This window comes from Crocuta crocuta, unplaced genomic scaffold, assembly GCF_008692635.1.
Source record: "Crocuta crocuta isolate KB4526 unplaced genomic scaffold, BGI_CrCroc_1.0 scaffold124, whole genome shotgun sequence".
Taxonomy (NCBI): Eukaryota; Metazoa; Chordata; class Mammalia; order Carnivora; family Hyaenidae; genus Crocuta; species Crocuta crocuta.
In genome coordinates this window covers 1,995,914-2,017,424 of record NW_027551573.1, presented here as the reverse complement: position 1 = coordinate 2,017,424, position 21,511 = coordinate 1,995,914, and the positions used below count along the sequence as shown (strand labels likewise).

General features: G+C 44.6%; 1 protein-coding gene across 1 annotated transcript in view; it reads left to right on the top strand.

Moving 5' to 3' along the window:
* Positions 1-21,511, top strand: part of ADGRG1 (adhesion G protein-coupled receptor G1) — a 215,981-nt gene that overhangs the window by 139,409 nt on the left and 55,061 nt on the right. The window lies entirely within an intron of this gene.

The window sequence follows — 21,511 nt, the reverse complement described above, 5'->3', positions numbered from 1 at the left end:
CTGTGGGCGGGGGTGGGGCAGGGGTGCGTGGGGAGGCTCTCGGGCCCCGCCCCCCAGCCACCAGACAGGTAATGGTGACTTTGGATGGCACAGTGAGGGAACTGGAGCTGTATCCCTTTTCTCCCAGGGGTGTCTTCTGCCCTCTGTTCATTTCTTGGTGCAAACAGCCCTCCCTGGGTGGTGGGCACAGTGGTCACCAGAGCCTGGCTGCCTGGGCTCAGATGGCTCTGCCACTTGGTAGCTATGTGACAAACCACTCAAGTTCTCCATGCCTCAGTTTTCTTATCTGTAAAATAGGGGCAGTAGTGGTGCCTATTCTGAAGATGAAAAAAAATCCATACAAAGAGGCTTAGCGTGTAGTAAGTGCTCAATAAATGGTTATCACTGTTATCATTAGTGCTTTTGCTATTATTATCAACAGAGTCAACTGAGAGGGGAAGCATCGCTAGGCACAACCTGCTGTCCCTCAGCTTCATCACCCCTTCCCCGCACTTTCCCTAGAGTGGCCTCTGCTCTGGCTTCAGAGTGTCCCCTTTCACCTCTGTCAGGGTGATGTGAGTCCCCATGCAAGCCCCCTGCCCTGGATTGGCCCAGTCCTGAGTGGTACCAGGCTCCTGAGGCCTTGGGGTAGGCTCCTGTACTAATGAGGCTACCGGGGGATCACGGCAGCTTCTGGCCCCTGGCTCGAACTGCTCTGGCTCTGCAACCCAGTGAAAGGGGGCCTTGCCCATGACGTGGCCCACCCAAGTGCAGGCCCGGCCTTGCCCATGACGTGGCCCACCCCACGAGCTCAGGCCCGGCTTCTAGACCCTACCAAACCTGGCTTCTAGACCCTACCAAGCCCTGGGCTACATCCCAAGGGAGGATGTGGCCACAGTGACGAGAACGGTTCCGGTGGTTCCAGAAAACAGGCCCTGAGCACCATGTGGGCTCCAGGCTCTGGCCGGGGAGCACTTCCCAGAAATGCTCCTCCTGGGTGTGGGGGCTGGGATGAGGGGACCTGCTGGGCACCCCCTGCCCTCCCCTCACTCCCAGCAGGGTGCTGGCCCAGCCTGGGCACTGGACTCAGGTCTCCACGGGCTCGCAGACCNGATGCCGCTGCATCAGGGAGGCATGGTGTGTGTGTGACAGGGTGGGGTGTGAAAGCAGGGGTGCCAGAGAAAATACAGAATGCCCATTTTGGAAGACATACACTAAAATATTATTCATCGTTTATCTAAAATTCAAATTTAGCTGGGTATCCTGCTGTGTCTATCATTTCCCCCCTTTCTATATATTATAGAGATATTTCTATATATTATAAAGGAGCATTGGCTTGGGATCCAGGGTATACACTATTCTCTTCAAATGTATGCCAGATGTGCTGACTGGGGAGCCCCTCTGGCCCCTGAACGCACCCTGCACCCTCAGGCTGACTCAGCCAGGCTTCTCCCTAGTGTTCCCCTTATCTGCCAAGGTCACTGACACGGTGCTCATGGGGTCTGCCTTGTGCCGCACCCCTCCCCCACTATCAACCTGGGCCCAAACTCCATCCCTGCAGAGCCTCCCCACGGGCCTCCCTGCCTCCCCCTTCCCATCCTCGCTTCACTCAGAAACCTGAGGGAATTTCTACCCTGCAGCCCGATCACATCCTTCCACGCTCTGTTCCTCATTGACAAACTCGTCACAGGAGCTTGAAAGGCCCTGGGGGTCGGGCCCATGTCCTCTTTGCCAGCTCATCCCCCCCTCCCCTTCCTCATCCTCCCAGCAGCTGCCACACTGAACTTTCCCTTCCACTGCCAGGCCTCGGCACAAGCTGTTCTCTTAGCATGGAATGCTGTCCCTCGGGGCTTCCATCTGTGAAAGATGAGAGCCCAACCTGAGATCTCCGCTTCACACCCTCCCCTGAGCTCCTGAGTCTGGTCCAGGAAGCTGGCCCTGCCCTCCAGCATCCAGGATGGGGCCCTGCCCTCCCCCCATGGCAGTGTTATTTCTCTGTCTGCTGGTTTGTCTTAGCTGCCAGACTGAGAGCGGCGAGGGGACGGGTACTATGCCTCATTCACTCCTTCATTTATCACATGTCCATCACTTCATCGTGAGGCACGATGCAGACATGGCCCAGGTCACCCAGAGTGGCATACAATATGCCCTTTAACAAATAAACAGGATATGATTTGTGGGAACTCATGAGATGAGGAAAACTACAGGAGGGAGAGGGGATACAGTGGTTGGGGGGAGGCTGGAGAACGAATCTGGAGGTGCTGGAGTGGGTGGGAGAGAGGCAGAGAGCTGGCCCGATTAGCTGGGTGCCTGGGGCCCCGAGGCCAGAGTCCCCTAGAGGTTTTGCCTCGTGGTGAGAGATCTCTGGCATCCAGGGATGGGGAAGATGGGAACCTGGATCTGCTGTGAGGAAAAACTATAAGGAGGAGGGGGAGGTGGTCCCAGGTTGGGGAGCCCTCAGCTCTTGGTGGGAGCAGAAGTAAACGCAATGAGGACCCCTGCAGAGTAAGACCCGCTGATGAGCTTAAACACAGAACTTAGTAAGTCACAGGAAGGCAAGTTACCGTGAAGCAAGAGCAGAGAGAAGCAGTAACACCTGTGGCCCCCGGGACAGACCACAGAGTGACCATGTATGACAGGCCTCAGAAATAATCACAAAGATGAGCGTATAAAACAAAGAAGGATGAAGAGAGAGATTTGGGGGAAGAACATATGGAAATTCCAGGAGTGAACGACATAATTTCAAAATCTAAAATTTAATGAATGGTAAAGTAGACAATTCACGTACCAGAAGTTGCATACCACGAACACACGAGGTGGATAATATGAACGAGAGATTAAGAGATACAGAGAGCAGAATGAGAAGATCTTAGATACTGGAGTCCCATAGTAGAAGATGAAGGGAATGGAGGAAAAGCAGCATTTGGAGGCATTAATGGCAGCAAATTTTCTAGAAGCGGTGAAAACCAGATCCACAGAACCAGGAAGCTCCAAGTATCTCAAGCATAATAAACAAAAAGACATGCAAGGCTCACAGACATTTGATGGGAACCACAGAGTGCCAGAGGCAGACAGATGTTGAACGCGGTGGGAGAGAAAGGACAAACCATCTCCAAAGGGATGACAGAATGTGAGCTGACTTCTCCACAACCACGACAGAAGTGAAAAGGCTGGAATGAACTCTTCAGTGTAGGAAGAGCAAATGAATGTCAACTCAGAATTATGTCCAGCAAAAGGACCTCTCAAGAACCAAAACAGAAAGAAAATAAAGTACATTTATTTTAATATCTACAGGTAACCAAAAGCTGAGGCTGCTCCAAAGAAATTCCAAAGGATGTGCTTACTTCAAGAAGGAAAATAATCCCAGGGGCACCAGGGGAACACAGTTGGTTAAGCATTTGTCTCTTGATTTTGGGTCGGGTCATGATCTCATGGTTTGTGAGGCCGAGCCCCACGTCGGTCTCTGTGCTGACAGTGTGGAGCCTGCCTGGGATTCTCTCTCTCCCTCTCTCTCTAACCTTCCCTCCCCTTCTCAGAAACAAATAAATAAACATTGAAAAAAAGAAGGGAAATCATTCCAGAAAGTCAGCCTGAGATGCAAAAAGGGATATTGAACATATACACGGTAAGTGTAGGTAACACCAATTCAAAAATCATCTGGATAAAAGAATAAGAACTTCTTTCTAATGTTAAAAACAACAGGTCTGAAATGTTGGACGACAATAGTGTATGTGTTTGGGGGTCTGAGTAAGACCGAGGTTAAAGTGTTCTAAAGCCCTTGCACTTGGGAGGAATGTGGGGGGAGGGTTCAATATATTGTTTAACATTAGACATTGTTAATTAAATGTGCATGGTAAAACTTCAAGGATAACATCTAAAAAAAACCTGGAATGTATACATTTCATTCCAATAGAGAGGAAAGGGTAGGATAGGAAAATAAACACATAAAAAGCTTTTTATTTTATTTATTATTATTTTTTAAATATTTTAATTCTATTTCTAGGAGACAGAGAGAGAGAGACAGCGTGAGCAGGGGAGGGTCAGAGAGAGAGGGAGTCACAGACTCTGAAACAGGCTCCAGGCTCTGAGCTGGCAGTCAGCACAGAGCCCTACGCAGGGCTTGAACCCACGAACCGCGAGATCATGACCTAAGCGAAAGTCGGACGCTTAACCGACTAAGCCACCCAGGTGCCCCCATAAAAAGCTTTTTAAAGGACTAAGGAAGGAGAAAAAAGAAACAGAAAGAGTGGGACTAGGGGCACCTGGCTGGCTCAGTCGGTAGGGTATGTGACTCTTGATCTCAGGGTCAAGCCCACATCGGGGTAGGGGCCTACTTCAAACAAATAAGCAACAACAACAACAACAAAAGAGCAGGACACACAGAAAAGGATCAACAGCTCAAGAGAAAAATGGGCAAAAACCATGACTGGCATCTCACAAATGATGACACAGCCATGGTGAGAAAACACAGCGAGAGGCTTACACTCTCTGGTGACCAGGGACCTGGAAATGAAGACCACAAAGAGACGTTACTTTCTCCCCATTCGGTTGGCAAAAAGTCTGATGTCTGACGCTATTAAATGTCGTCGAGGATGTGGGTCACCAGGAACTCTCAAAATTGCTGGTAGGACAGTAAATTGGTTCAAGTGCCATGGAAAGACAGTGGGGCATTTTTTTGTGAAGAGGGACTCTGGCCCAGCTGTGTCCTAGGAATCCCACCCCCAGGATCCTAAGGGGAAGCCTCGCAGGTGCACCTAGAGAGGCGTGCAGCTTGGGGACGTTCATGACAGCACTGCTTACAACTGCAGAAATGACGGAATAACGTGGGTGAGTCTAAGACATGTGGTACTGAGTAAAAAAATCAAGTCCCAGGGACTACATACAATCTGACGCTCTTTTCATAAAGTGTAAAACCAACAGAAGTAAATAATATCCACATGTGTAGCCATACTAAGAGCAAGTGGATGAAACCCATGAACTGCAGGAAGCCTCTGGGGTGGAGAAGGTGAGGAGGGAGAAGAGGCGAAGGGGGCTCTGGAATTTGGATTTTATTTGAAGGTAACAGAGGATGGGACTTGTTTCTAAGGAGAAGGCTGATATGACTGTACTGTGTGTGTGCGCATGTGTGCGCGTGTGTATTTAAAGACATGAAGGTAAGTGTAGAGGTAGAGAATTATCACACCTGTGAATGTTCAGGCTTTTCCTCTTCTGAGCCCCATTTCCTTGTTCATGATGGTGAGAGGAAACCCTTACTATGTGTACCAGGTGCTCACTACGTATATAGCTCATTTAATTTTCCTAACAACCCAGAGAGGTACGTGGTTATTATCATCCTTGTTACATCCATGAGGTAACTGAAGCACAGAAAGGTTAAGTGACTTGTCCAAGGTCACACAGCTCCTCAGTGCTGGAGCTGAGATCCAAACCAGCCTGTGCCAAACAACGAGGGGGTGGGAGTGACCCAACCAGGCGGCCCGCCCCATTGTGGCGGAGGCTGTATGCGTGTGCTCATACTGTGGTCTCACCCTGGATACTCAGAAAGTCAACCCCAATTATTGTCCTGGCAGGGTCTGTCAGAGAGGCAGGGAGCAAGGATGGGGGAATCCTAGACAACCTGGGTTCAAATCCTGCCTCTGCCACTCACTCACCACAGACCTTGGCAATGCTGCTAGCCTTTTTGAGACTGCTTTCTCACCTGTAAAATGGGGATTGTTCAAGTTGTTACTTCCAGGGATGAGGGGAGGGATCAGAGAGGAAAAGCTGTGAGTGGCCTGGCCTACTGCCCGGTGTGATTAGCAATGCTGTCACTAGTCACCTGTCCACGGATGTCCTCGGCAGCTCGCTCCAGGCAATCTCTAACAGGGTTGGCCCGTGGTAGGCCCTCCAAGGTGTAAGTGAATGCCAGGTCAGCACTGGACATATCATAGGTTCTGTGGGCTGTGTCTAAGAGCAATTTGATGGGAGCCTCAGCCTGGGAGCCTCAGCCTGGGAGGTCAGGGTCTGGGGTGAGGGTGAAGGTGAGGGGCATGGCCAGGGTGGCCAAGCCAGGCCCTTGGGGGGTCATTCTTCTTCTTCTTTTTTTTTTTAGTGTTTACTGTTTTACTTTTGTGGCTCTTCACATCTTTTTGTTTGTTTTTATTTATTTTTGTGAGAGAAAGAGAGGAGGGGGAGAGGCAGAGAGAGAGGCAGACAGAGGATCCGAAGTGGGCTCTGCAATGACAGCAGCGAGCCCAGCGTGGGGCTCAAACTCACGAACCAGAACCGTGAGATCATCACCTGAGCCCAAGTTGGACACTTAACGGAGTCATCCAGGCGCCAGGATAACTGGGGTTGCCATTCTTACAGCAACCACCAGGGGTCATGGTTGGCCGGTCCGCCTTTCTCCCTGGTCTCAGCACCCTCAGGTGGCCTGCAGAGGGCAGCAGGGTCACCCACCTTCCTGCTCGCCGCAGGGTGGGGCTTTGGCAAAAAGAGTGCTTTCGAAGCCCTGACCTACTTGGCTTCATACCTCTATTAAAGAGAAACTTGGTAAGTCTGCCTGTCCATCTGTGGTCTGTCTACCCATCTCTGATCCACCAACCCTTTGTGCCTTTGTCTATTCACCCGTCTGTCATTCATCCATCTTTCCGTCTGTTCATCCATCCGGTTTTTCCTTTATTTTCCATTTGTTCATCTATCCATCCATCTGCCCTTCATCCAGCCCTCCACTGGACCATCTAGCCATCACCTCTTCTTCATCCGTTCATCTGTCTGTCCACCTGTCCATCCTAATGTCTGTGCAGCTATCACCATGCTTTAAAAAATTTTTTTAATGTTTTATTTATTTCTGAGAGAGAGGGAGAGAGAGAGACAGCGTGAGCAGGGGAGGGTCAGAGAGAGAGAGAGAGAGAGAGACAGAATCTGAAACAGTCTCCAGGCTCTGAGTGAGCTGTCAGCACAGAGCCTGACGCGGGGCTCGAACCCACAAAACACGAGATCATGACCTGAGCAGAAGTCAGACGCTTAACCGACTGAGCCACCCAGGTGCCCCTCATCATGCTTTTATTCACCCATGTGCCCCTTCACCCATCCATCCAGCCATCCACCCACTGTCTATCCCACGGCACTGAGACCCTCTATTGAACCAGACCCTGCTTGATCCTGGGGTTCCCCATGAAGAGAGGAGGTACAGTTCCTGCTTCCAGCACCCCCACCAAGCTCACCATCTGGTGGGACAGAAGATAAACCAGGCAGTGATAAGATAGCACAATGTGTGTGGACAGATTTGGGGGCTTGGCAAAAATGTCACACTTCATTATTATTAAGTTTCGCATCACATGAGACTCTAACAGCCCCTTCCCCTGCATGGGTGGGACATCCAGTTTGTCATTTGTAGAGATGGCCCTTGAGTTCAGTGGACATCTGGGAGGCTTACGTTGTTCCTAAAGGAGAATGGGGGAAAGACCTTCACCCCTCATCGTCACTGCTGGAACCCTTGTTTGGAGCCCATGGAACCTCTCGTATCGCCTCCCTCCCTGCCCCTGCCCAGGCTTCCCGGCCCAGGGGAAGCTTTGCTGGACGGAGGCCGATGAGCTGCGTCTCAGAAGCACCCGACACCTTCCGTCCAGCTGTCCCCAGCACTGGGAGCCTCTGGTCTCTGCCAAGTCCTGGCTTCGCTCCCTCCCACCGGCTGCCTGGGCTGCAGGAACACCAGCCTCCCCAGGGCCCAGAGCGGGAGCCTGTGGGCTAGGCCGCTACCTTAGGAGGCGTGTTGGGGCAGGTGAGCGGTGTCGTCCAGCAGGCAGGGAGGCTTCCTGTGAAAGGGGACATCTAGCCGAGACTCAGTGTTGAATAGGGTGAGACACGGAGGCGAGGAGTGTTTTGGACAAAGGCTTGGGGTTGGGGGGTGAAAAGGAGAGAGAGAGAGAGAGAGGTGGGCGGGGGAAGAATCAGAAGCAAGTGGGTTTGGCGGTCAGGGTGGCGGTGAGAGAGGCAGGAGGGAAACCGGAGGGAGGAGAAGGGGCTCAGTCATGGAGCTGGGGCAGTAGGGAGATATTGAAGGTCTCTGACCGGCAGAGTTCTGATTAAATAGTGTTTCAAAAAGGTCACTTCTATAGGGTGGAGACAGGTTGGAGGGACGTCCAGGGAGGAGTAGCTGTGTCTGGTTGTCCTTGGGTGGCCCCGAGCTGATGCTGGGCCTCCCCACCCACAGTGGTGCTGGTACAGGAACAGAGAGGGGCTGAGGCTCTGAGAGGTGTTGGGCGGAGGGTCCACAGGGTGGAAGGCCCGGCTGGACGTCGTTTAGGGTTGGGAGGCATCAAAGCGGAGAGCTGGGGTCCTGGGTGGTTTGTAACTGGGGTGGGGAGCACAGGACAGGAGTCCAGGCGGTGTGTGCGGCAGTTTTACTGATTTAATTACTATTATTTTTTAATGTTTTATTTATTTCTGAGAGAGTGAGCGAGCGAGCGTGAGCAGGGGAGGGTCAGAGAGAGAGGGAGACACAGAATCCGAAGCAGGCTCCAGGCTCTGAGCTGGCAGTCAGCACAGAGCCGGGAGGGGCTAGAACCCACAAACCCGGAGGGGCTAGAACCCACAAACCGCGAGATCATGACGTGAGCCGAAGCCGGACGCTTAACCGACTGAGCCACCCAGGTGCCCCAAAAATAAAATCTTAAAAGGCTAGAGGAGCCAAGATGGCAGAACAGTATGGAAGTTATTTTTGCATCTCGTGCCCATGAAATACAGCCAGGTCAACACTAAACCATCCTGCACTCCTAGAAAACTGATCTGAGGATTAACAATCTGCACAACCTGAACCACAAAACTCAGCAGGTACGCGGCACAGAGAGATGAAGAGGAGAGAGAAGCCGCTGANTTTCAAATTTTCAAAACTTTTCCTTTCTTTTTCTTTTTCTTTTTCTTTCCCCTCTTCTTCACTAATGTATCAAACTCCTTTCAACACCAGACCCAAATGCAACTAGTATCTAGCATCATTTATTTGATTTTGTGTGTGTGTGTGTTGTTTTTAATTTTTTAATTTTAATATTTTTTTACCTTATTCATTCCTTTTCTTCCCTCGAAATGACTAAATGAAGGAATTCACCCCAAAAGAAAGAGCAGGAAGAAATGACAGCCAGGGACTTAATACAGATACAAGCAAGATGTCTGAACTAGAATTTAGAATCACAATAATAAGAATACTAGCTGGGGTCGAAAATAGATTAGAATACCTTTCTGCTGAGATAAAAGAAGTAAAAGCTAGTCAGGATGAAATAAAAAATGCTATACCTGAGCTGCAATCTCAAATGGATGCCACGGCAGCAAGGATGGATGAGGCAGAGCAGAGAAGCAACAATATAGAGGACAAACTTATGGAGAATAATGAAGCAGAAAAAAAGAGGGAGACTAAAGCAAAAGAGCATGAATTAAGAATTAGAGAAATCAGGGACTCATTAAAAAGGAACATCAGAATCAGGGATCCCAGAAGATGAAGAGAGGGGGAAAAGGGGTAGAAGGGTTATGTGAGCAAATCATAGCAGAAAATGTTCCTAACCTTGGGAAAGACACAAACATCAAAATCCAGGAAGCACAGAGAACTCCCATAAGATTCAACAAAAACCAACCATCAACAAAGCATATCATAGCCAAATTCACAAAATACTCAGACAAGGAAAGAATCATGAAAGTAGCAAGGGAAAAAAGTCCTTAACCTACAAGGGAAGACAGATCAGGTTTGCAGCAGACCTATCCACAGAAACTTGGCAGGCCAGAAAGGAGTGGCCGGATATATTCAATATGCTGAATTGGAAAAATATGCAGCCAAGAATTCTTTGTCCAACAAGGCTGTCATTCAAAATAGAAGGAGAGATTAAAAGTTTCCCAGACAAACAAAAATTAAAGGAGTCTGTGACCACTAAACCAGCCCTGTAAGAAATTTTAAGGGGGACTCTTTGATGGGAGAAAAGATGAAATAAAATAGAACAGATCAAAAGCAACAAAGACTAGAAAAGACCAGAGAACACCACCAGAAACTCCAACTCTACAAGAAACATAATGGAAATAAATTCATATCTTTCAATACTCACCGTAAACGTCAATGGACTAAATGCTCCAATCAAAAGACATAGGGTAACAGAATGGATAGGAAAACAAGATCCATGTATATGCTGTTTAAAGAGACCCACTTTAGACCTAAAGACACCTTCAGATGGAAAGGAAGGGTATGGAAAACCATCTATCATTCTAATGGTTGACAAAAGAAAGCCGGAGTAGCCATACTTATATCAGACAATCTAGACTTTAAAATAAAGACTACCAAGAGATGAAGAAGGGCATCCAAATGCCCAAATATGCTCCAAATATGGAAGCACCCAATACATAAATTAATTAATCACAAACATAAAGAAAGTCATTGATAATAATACCATAATAGTAGGGGGCTTCAACACCCCACTTACAGCAATGAACAGATCATCTAAACAGAAAATCAACAAGGAAACAGTGGCTTTGAATGACACACTGGACCAGATGGACTTAACAGATATATTCAGAACATTTCATCTAAAGCAGTGGAATATATATTCTTCTCCAGTGCACATGGAATGTTCTCCAGAATAGATCACATACTGGGACACAAATCAGCCCTTAACAAGTACAAAAAGATCAAGATCATACCATGCATATTTTCAGACCACAATGCTATGACACTCGAAATCAACCACAAGAAAAGAAATGGAAAGGTAACAAATACTTGGAGACTAAAGAACATCCTACTAAAGAATGAATGGGCTAACCAAGAAGTTAAAGAGGAAATTTTAAACCTACATGAAAGCCAATGAAAATGATAACGCCATAGCCCCAAACCTCTGGGACTCAACAAAGAAGGTAATAAGTGGGAAGTATATAGCAATCTAGGCCTTCCTAAAGAAGGAATAAAGGTCTCAGATACACAATCTAACCTTACACTTTAAAGAGCTGGAAAAAGAACAGCAAATAGAACCCAAAACCAGCAGAAGACAAGAAACAATAAAGATTAGAGCAGAAATCAATGCTATCAAAACCAAACAAGCAAACAAACAAAACAGTAGAACAGATCAATGAGACCAGAAGCTGGTTCTTTGAAAGAATTAACAAAATTGATAAACCACTAGCCAGTTGGATCAAAAAGAAAAAAGAAAGGACCCAAATACATAAAATTAAGAATGAAAGAGGAGAGATCACAACCAACACAGCAGAAATAAATACAATAAGAGAATATTATGAATAATTATACACCAATAAAATGGACAATCTGGAAGAAATGGACAAATTCTTAGAAACATATAAACTGCCAAAACTGAAACAGGAAGAAGTAGAAAATTTGAAAAGACCCATAACCACTAAAGAAATTGAATTAGTAATCAAAAATTTCCCCAAAAAACAAGAGTCCAGGGTCAGATAGCTTTCCAGAGGAATTGTACCAGACATTTAAGGGAGAGTTCATACCTCTTCTCCTGAAGCTGTTCCAAAAAATAGAAATGGAAGGAAAGCTTTCAAACTCTTTCTATGAAACCAACATTACCTTGATTCCACAACCAGACAAAACCCCCCACTAAAAAGGAGAATTGTAGATGAAATTCTCTGATGAACATGGATGCAAAAATGCTCAACAAAATATTAGTCAACCAGATCCAACAATACATTAAAAAAATATTCACCACAACCAAATGGGATTTATACGTGGGATGCAGGGCTGGTTCACTATCCACAAAACAATCAGTGTGATTCATCACATCAATAAAAGAAAGGACAAAAATCACATGATCCTCTCAATAGATGCAGAGAAAGAATTTGGCAAAATACAGTGTCTTTTCTTGATAAAAACCCTCAAGAAAGTAGGGATAGAAGGATCATACTTTGAGGTCATTAAAACCATATATGAAAGACCCAATGCTAATCTCATCCTCAATGGCGAAAAAATGGGAGCTATCCCCTGCAGGTCAGACACAAGACAGGGAGGTCCACTCTCACTACTGTTATTCAACACAGCATTGGAAGTCTTAGCCTCAGCAATCAGACAGCACAAAAAAATAAAAGGAATCCAAATCGGCCAGGAGGAGGTCCAACTTTCACTCTTTGCATATGACATGCTACTCTATATGGAAAACCCAAAAGATTCCACCAAAAAACTGCTAGAACTGATCCATGAATTCAGCAAAGTGGCAGGATATAAAATCAATGGACAGAAATAGGTTGCTTTCCTATACACCTACAACGAAGCAACAGAAAGAGAAATCAAGGAATCAATCCCATTTACAATTGCACCAAAAACCATAAATACCTAGGAATAAATCTAACCCAAGAGGTGAAAAATCTATACACTGAAAACTATAGAAAGCTTGTGAAAGAGATTGAAGAAGACACAAAAAAATGGAAAAATATTCTATGCTCCTGGGTAGGAAGAACAAATATTGTTAAAATGTCAATACTACCCAAAACAATCTACATATCCAATATAATACCTATCAATAGCACCAGCTTTCTTCACAGAGCTAGAGCAAACAATCCTAAAATTTGTATGGAACCAGAAAAGGCCCCGAATAGCCAAAACAATCTTGAAAGAGAAAACCAAAGCAGGAGGCATCACAATCCTGGACTTCAAACTGTATGACAAAGCTGTCATCACCAAGACAGTATGGTACTGGCACAAGAACAGACACTCAGATCAATGGAACAGAATAGAAAACCCAGAAATGGACCCACAAATGTATGGCCAACTAATCTTTGACAAAGCAGAAAGAATGTCCAATGGAATAAAGAGTCTCTTCAGCAAATGGTGCTGGGAAAACTGAACAGCAACATTCAGAAAAATGAACCTGGACTACTTTCTTCCACTATACACAAAAATAAACTCAAAATGGATGAAAGACCTAAATGTAAGACAGAAAGCCATCAAAATCCTCGAGGAGAAAGTAAGCAAAAAACTCTTTGACCTTGGCTGCAGCAACTTCTTACTCAACATGTCTCCAGAGGCAAGGGAAACAAAATCAANCCCCGAATAGCCAAAACAATCTTGAAAGAGAAAACCAAAGCAGGAGGCATCACAATCCTGGACTTCAAACTGTATGACAAAGCTGTCATCACCAAGACAGTATGGTACTGGCACAAGAACAGACACTCAGATCAATGGAACAGAACAGAAAACCCAGAAATGGACCCACAAATGTATGGCCAACTAATCTTTGACAAAGCAGAAAGAATGTCCAATGGAATAAAGAGTCTCTTCAGCAAATGGTGCTGGGAAAACTGAACAGCAACATTCAGAAAAATGAACCTGGACTACTTTCTTCCACTATACACAAAAATAAACTCAAAATGGATGAAAGACCTAAATGTAAGACAGAAAGCCANTTTAGAATCACAATAATAAGAATACTAGCTGGGGTCGAAAATAGATTAGAATACCTTTCTGCTGAGATAAAAGAAGTAAAAGCTAGTCAGGATGAAATAAAAAATGCTATACCTGAGCTGCAATCTCAAATGGATGCCACGGCAGCAAGGATGGATGAGGCAGAGCAGAGAAGCAACAATATAGAGGACAAACTTATGGAGAATAATGAAGCAGAAAAAAAGAGGGAGACTAAAGCAAAAGAGCATGAATTAAGAATTAGAGAAATCAGGGACTCATTAAAAAGGAACATCAGAATCAGGGATCCCAGAAGATGAAGAGAGGGGGAAAAGGGGTAGAAGGGTTATGTGAGCAAATCATAGCAGAAAATGTTCCTAACCTTGGGAAAGACACAAACATCAAAATCCAGGAAGCACAGAGAACTCCCATAAGATTCAACAAAAACCAACCATCAACAAAGCATATCATAGCCAAATTCACAAAATACTCAGACAAGGAAAGAATCATGAAAGTAGCAAGGGAAAAAAGTCCTTAACCTACAAGGGAAGACAGATCAGGTTTGCAGCAGACCTATCCACAGAAACTTGGCAGGCCAGAAAGGAGTGGCCGGATATATTCAATATGCTGAATTGGAAAAATATGCAGCCAAGAATTCTTTGTCCAACAAGGCTGTCATTCAAAATAGAAGGAGAGATTAAAAGTTTCCCAGACAAACAAAAATTAAAGGAGTCTGTGACCACTAAACCAGCCCTGTAAGAAATTTTAAGGGGGACTCTTTGATGGGAGAAAAGATGAAATAAAATAGAACAGATCAAAAGCAACAAAGACTAGAAAAGACCAGAGAACACCACCAGAAACTCCAACTCTACAAGAAACATAATGGAAATAAATTCATATCTTTCAATACTCACCATAAACGTCAATGGACTAAATGCTCCAATCAAAAGACATAGGGTAACAGAATGGATAGGAAAACAAGATCCATGTATATGCTGTTTAAAGAGACCCACTTTAGACCTAAAGACACCTTCAGATGGAAAGGAAGGGTATGGAAAACCATCTATCATTCTAATGGTTGACAAAAGAAAGCCGGAGTAGCCATACTTATATCAGACAATCTAGACTTTAAAATAAAGACTACCAAGAGATGAAGAAGGGCATCCAAATGCCCAAATATGCTCCAAATATGGAAGCACCCAATACATAAATTAATTAATCACAAACATAAAGAAAGTCATTGATAATAATACCATAATAGTAGGGGGCTTCAACACCCCACTTACAGCAATGAACAGATCATCTAAACAGAAAATCAACAAGGAAACAGTGGCTTTGAATGACACACTGGACCAGATGGACTTAACAGATATATTCAGAACATTTCATCTAAAGCAGTGGAATATATATTCTTCTCCAGTGCACATGGAATGTTCTCCAGAATAGATCACATACTGGGACACAAATCAGCCCTTAACAAGTACAAAAAGATCAAGATCATACCATGCATATTTTCAGACCACAATGCTGTGACACTCGAAATCAACCACAAGAAAAGAAATGGAAAGGTAACAAATACTTGGAGACTAAAGAACATCCTACTAAAGAATGAATGGGCTAACCAAGAAGTTAAAGAGGAAATTTTAAACCTACATGAAAGCCAATGAAAATGATAACGCCATAGCCCCAAACCTCTGGGACTCAACAAAGAAGGTAATAAGTGGGAAGTATATAGCAATCTAGGCCTTCCTAAAGAAGGAATAAAGGTCTCAGATACACAATCTAACCTTACACTTTAAAGAGCTGGAAAAAGAACAGCAAATAGAACCCAAAACCAGCAGAAGACAAGAAACAATAAAGATTAGAGCAGAAATCAATGCTATCAAAACCAAACAAGCAAACAAACAAAACAGTAGAACAGATCAATGAGACCAGAAGCTGGTTCTTTGAAAGAATTAACAAAATTGATAAACCACTAGCCAGTTGGATCAAAAAGAAAAAAGAAAGGACCCAAATACATAAAATTAAGAATGAAAGAGGAGAGATCACAACCAACACAGCAGAAATAAATACAATAAGAGAATATTATGAATAATTATACACCAATAAAATGGACAATCTGGAAGAAATGGACAAATTCTTAGAAACATATAAACTGCCAAAACTGAAACAGGAAGAAGTAGAAAATTTGAAAAGACCCATAACCACTAAAGAAATTGAATTAGTAATCAAAAATTTCCCCAAAAAACAAGAGTCCAGGGTCAGATAGCTTTCCAGAGGAATTGTACCAGACATTTAAGGGAGAGTTCATACCTCTTCTCCTGAAGCTGTTCCAAAAAATAGAAATGGAAGGAAAGCTTTCAAACTCTTTCTATGAAACCAACATTACCTTGATTCCACAACCAGACAAAACCCCCCACTAAAAAGGAGAATTGTAGATGAAATTCTCTGATGAACATGGATGCAAAAATGCTCAACAAAATATTAGTCAACCAGATCCAACAATACATTAAAAAAATATTCACCACAACCAAATGGGATTTATACGTGGGATGCAGGGCTGGTTCACTATCCACAAAACAATCAGTGTGATTCATCACATCAATAAAAGAAAGGACAAAAATCACATGATCCTCTCAATAGATGCAGAGAAAGAATTTGGCAAAATACAGTGTCTTTTCTTGATAAAAACCCTCAAGAAAGTAGGGATAGAAGGATCATACTTTGAGGTCATTAAAACCATATATGAAAGACCCAATGCTAATCTCATCCTCAATGGCGAAAAAATGGGAGCTATCCCCTGCAGGTCAGACACAAGACAGGGAGGTCCACTCTCACTACTGTTATTCAACACAGCATTGGAAGTCTTAGCCTCAGCAATCAGACAGCACAAAAAAATAAAAGGAATCCAAATCAGCCAGGAGGAGGTCCAACTTTCACTCTTTGCATATGACATGCTACTCTATATGGAAAACCCAAAAGATTCCACCAAAAAACTGCTAGAACTGATCCATGAATTCAGCAAAGTGGCAGGATATAAAATCAATGGACAGAAATAGGTTGCTTTCCTATACACCTACAACGAAGCAACAGAAAGAGAAATCAAGGAATCAATCCCATTTACAATTGCACCAAAAACCATAAATACCTAGGAATAAATCTAACCCAAGAGGTGAAAAATCTATACACTGAAAACTATAGAAAGCTTGTGAAAGAGATTGAAGAAGACACAAAAAAATGGAAAAATATTCTATGCTCCTGGGTAGGAAGAACAAATATTGTTAAAATGTCAATACTACCCAAAACAATCTACATATCCAATATAATACCTATCAATAGCACCAGCTTTCTTCACAGAGCTAGAGCAAACAATCCTAAAATTTGTATGGAACCAGAAAAGGCCCCGAATAGCCAAAACAATCTTGAAAGAGAAAACCAAAGCAGGAGGCATCACAATCCTGGACTTCAAACTGTATGACAAAGCTGTCATCACCAAGACAGTATGGTACTGGCACAAGAACAGACACTCAGATCAATGGAACAGAACAGAAAACCCAGAAATGGACCCACAAATGTATGGCCAACTAATCTTTGACAAAGCAGAAAGAATGTCCAATGGAATAAAGAGTCTCTTCAGCAAATGGTGCTGGGAAAACTGAACAGCAACATTCAGAAAAATGAACCTGGACTACTTTCTTCCACTATACACAAAAATACACTCAAAATGGATGAAAGACCTAAATGTAAGACAGAAAGCCATCAAAATCCTCGAGGAGAAAGTAAGCAAAAAACTCTTTGACCTTGGCTGCAGCAACTTCTTACTCAACATGTCTCCAGAGGCAAGGGAAACAAAATCAAAAGTGAACTATTGAGACCTCATCAAAATAAAAAGCTTCTGCACAGTAAAGGAAACAATCAGCAAAACTAAAAGGCAACTGATGGAATGGGAGAAGATATTTGCAAACAACATATCAGATAAAGGGGTAGTATCCAAAATCTATAAAAAAACTTATCAAACTTAATACCCCCAAAACAAATAATCCAGTGAAGAAATGGGCAAAAGACATGAATAGACACTTCAAAAAAGACATCCAGATGGCCAACTGACACATGAAAAAATGCTCAACATCACTCATCACCAGGAAAATACAAATAAAACCACAATGTGATACCACCTCACACCCGTCAGAATGGCTAACATTAACAACTCAGGCAACAATAAATGTTGGTGAGGATGCAGGGAAAGAAGATCTCTTTTTCACTGCTGGTGGGAATGCAAACTGGTGCAGCCACTCTGGAAAACAGTGTGGAGGTTCCTCAAAAACTTAAAAATAGAACTATCCTACAATCCAGCAATTGCACTACTAAGTATTTATCCAAGGGATACAGGTGTGCACATGCACCCCAATGTTTACAACAGCACTACCCACAATAGCCAAAAGTATGGAAAGAGCCCAAATGTCCATCAATGGATGAATGGATCAAGAAGATGTGGTATAGATATACAATGGAGTATGACTCGGCAAGCAAAAAGAATGAAATCTTGCCATTTGCAACTACGTGGATGGAACTAGAGGGTATTGTGCTAAGCAAAATTAATCAGAGAAAGACAAACGTCATATGACTTCCCTCAAATGAGGACTTTAAGATACAAAACAGATGACCATAAGGGAAGGGAAGCAAAAATAATATAAAAACAAGGAGGACAAAACACGAGAGACTCTTAAATATGAACTGAGGGTGGCTGGACGGATTGTGGGAGGGGGGATGGGCTACACGGGTAAGGGGCACGAAGGAATCTACTCCTGAAATCATTGTTGCACTAAAAGCTAACTAACTTGGATGTTAAAAAAATTAAATTAAAAAACAAATAAAATCTTAAAAATAAAATAAAATAAAAAATTCAATTTTCTAATTGTGGCTGTTTTTTTTTACTTATTTTTGAGAGAGAGATAGAGACAGAATGAGCAGGGGAGGGTCAGAAAGAGAGGAGTCACAGGATCTGAAGACAGGCTCCAGGCTCTGAACTAGCTGTCAGCACAGAGCCTGACGTGGGGCTCGAACCCACAAACTGTGAGATCATGACCTGAGCCGAAGTCGGACCTTAACTGACTGAGCCACCCAGGCGCCCCTAATTGTGGCTGTTACATAGAATTGCATAATGATGTTTTCATACTATTTTTTGTATCTGGCAACCTTATCAAAATGTCTAATTAATTATAATTAATTCTAATAGCTATTTTTCTAAGTCTATNATTATTCTAAGACTATTAGAATTATTTTTAGAATTAATTATTAATTGTTTTAAAAATTTTTTATTATTTTTTAGAATATAATTTATTGTCAAGTTAGCTAACATACAGTTTTTACAGTGTGCTCTTGGTTTCGAGGGTAGATTCCCGTGGTTCATTGCTTATATACACCACCCAGGGCTCATCCCAGCAAGTGCCCTCCTCAATGCCCATCACCCCTTTCCCCTCTCTTTGCCCCCCTCCATCAACCCTCAGTTTGTTATCTTATTTACGAGTCTCTTATGGTTTGCCTCCCTCTGTGTTTGAAACTATTTTTCCCCTTCCCTTTCCCCATGGTCATCTGTTAAGCTTCTCAAATTCCACATATGAGTGAAAACATACATCTGTCTTTCTCTGACTGACTGATTTCACTTAGCATAATAGCCTCCAGTTCCATCCACGTTGCTACAAATGTCAGGATTTCATTCTTTCTCATTGTCAAGTAGTATTCCACTGTACGTATAAACCACATTATTAATTCTTTTTTAAAAATGTTTTTTATTTATTTTTGAGAGAGAGAGACAGCATGAGCAAGGGAGGGTCAGAGAGAGAGGGAGACACAGAACATGAAGCAGGCTCCAGGCTCTGAGCTGTCAGCACAGAGCCCGATGTGGGGCTCGAACCCATGAACTGCAAGATCATGACGTGGGTCAAAGTCGGACGTTTAACAGACTGAGCCACCCAGGCACCCCATCACATTATTAATTCTAATCGCTTATCGTCTATTTTTGAAAATCATTCTATAAATGAAATCTGTTTTTTTTCTTTTGAATCCTTGTATGTTTTATATCTTTTCCTTCCCTTACTGCAAGGGTTAAGTCTTACAGAACAATATTGGGGAGCGGTTCACCTTAAGGTCTAACATTTGCTGCAGCCTTTCTTTTTTTCTTTTAAATATACCCTTTACCAGATTTAGGGAGTTCGCTTCTATTTCTGGTTTGCTAAGGTGTTTTTTTTTTCTTCTCTCTTTTTAAATCATTAATGAATATTGAATTTTGAAATTTGAAAGCTCTCTCAGCTGACTATAGATTCTAGATTGGCAGTTTGAAGGCCGGAGGGGACACATTCATCAAGTGGTCATTTTGTGTTGAGTTGCATAAAAGAAAACACTCTCTTTATAATACTGGTCTCAGCACCGGTCCCGCCTACAACCGGCCAACTCTTCCGTGGGCCGTTGCTGGGGTGCTGTGTCCTCTGAACAGGTGAGGGCAGAAGAGAGCTACATACGGCAGATAGATCCCTGTCCTTCCTCAGGGAGGCAGGAAAGTGGAGCCTGACTCCCTCGCTCCTAGCTCTCAGTGACCTCTTCTATGTCCGCCTGTCCCCCAGACAGCTGCCCTAAGGACCTCCTGCCTCTTCTTCCATGGAGAGTTTATGAAACAGGGGCAGTGTGGTGGGCTGGTTAAGTGCACGGGCTCTAGGAAAACCTAGCCCCCACGTAGGAGCTATGTGACCCTAGGCAAGTTACCTAGGCTTTCCATGCCTTAGTTTCAAGATCTGCAATATGGGGATGATCATAATGGTAACTAGCTCATGGAGTTAATAGGAGAAGAAACACGTTAATAATCGCAATGCTCTTAAGAGTGTGCCTGATACGTAATAAGCGGTATAAAATCTGTTTTAAAAAATGAGAGGATAAAACCTGTCTCATGTACCTCTCCAGGTTAACTGAAGTCATGGTCACAGTATTTTTTTTTTAATGTTTATGTATTTATTTTGAGAGAGAGAAAGCAAGCACGAGCAGAGGAGGAGCAGAGAAAGACGGAGAGACAGACCATCCCAAGCAGGTTCTACACTGTCACCACAGAGCCTGACATGGGGCTAGAACCCACAAACCATGAGATCATGATCTGAGCTGAAATCAAGAATCAGACGCTTAACCGAGGAGCCGCCCAGGTGCCTCATGGACACGGCATCACGGCTGTTCTTGCTCTGTTAATCTAGTGCAACACCTTCACTTTATAGATGAGTAATTGAGGCCCAGAGAGGGCAGAGCTTCAGCCAGGGCCACCCAGCAGGCCACCGGCCCCCTGACCTGGAAAGCAGCAAGCACTCCGGGTTCTAGCCCCGCCCTGCCACTGGCTGTGTGACTGCGGCCCCGTCTGTTCTCTCTGGGCCTCGGTTTTCCTGTTGGTGAACCAAGAGGAAGGGCCATCGCTCCTCCACCTGCTCCCGCTCCATCTGACCAGTGGGGGACACTATGACCAAGCCCCGAGATTTGTGCCCGGAGGTTTGGGGCTAGCAGTTGCTGAGGTCACTCCAGGGCCCAGAGGTCCTGGGGATGGACAGTGGGATGGTGAGTGTGAGCTGCCTTCCGGGAATCCACAGCCTTGAGAACCTGCAGCCTCAAACCAACTGCTACCGCACCGAGAGCATCGAAGAAGGTGTTAGCCACCAACTGGCTCCAGTAAGCAGCTTCCCACGGGGAGGGGTGGGTGACAGCGCCATGGCTCAGGGTGAGCATTTGCTGCAGCCCTTCAGTTGGGTGGCCCCAGGCAGGCTGGCCTTCTCTGGGCCTCTGAGACTTTGGTCGTGCCTTCCCTGAGCTGAGGTGGGACACCTGGCTTCTGGCCTTGCACTCTGCCTCAAACCAGCCCCTGTCCTTCTCTGGGCCTCGGTCCCTCGTGAAGGAAATGAGATGGGGGACAGCGTAGATAAGGCTCCAGCTGACCTGTGCACCGGGCATGTGTGACCGTCCCTCCTGGCATGGGGTTCTAGCTCCCCCAGGCCCCCAGTGTAGGGGAAAGGCAGTGCTGAGTACGAGGACAGGGACCCCGGCCTGACCTCTCTGTGGTCTGAGCTCTCTGAGTGTAAGCGCTCCTCGCCTGTGCATGGAGAGCAGCACCCACACGGCAGGGCTCGTGGGGTTCCGAGGGCC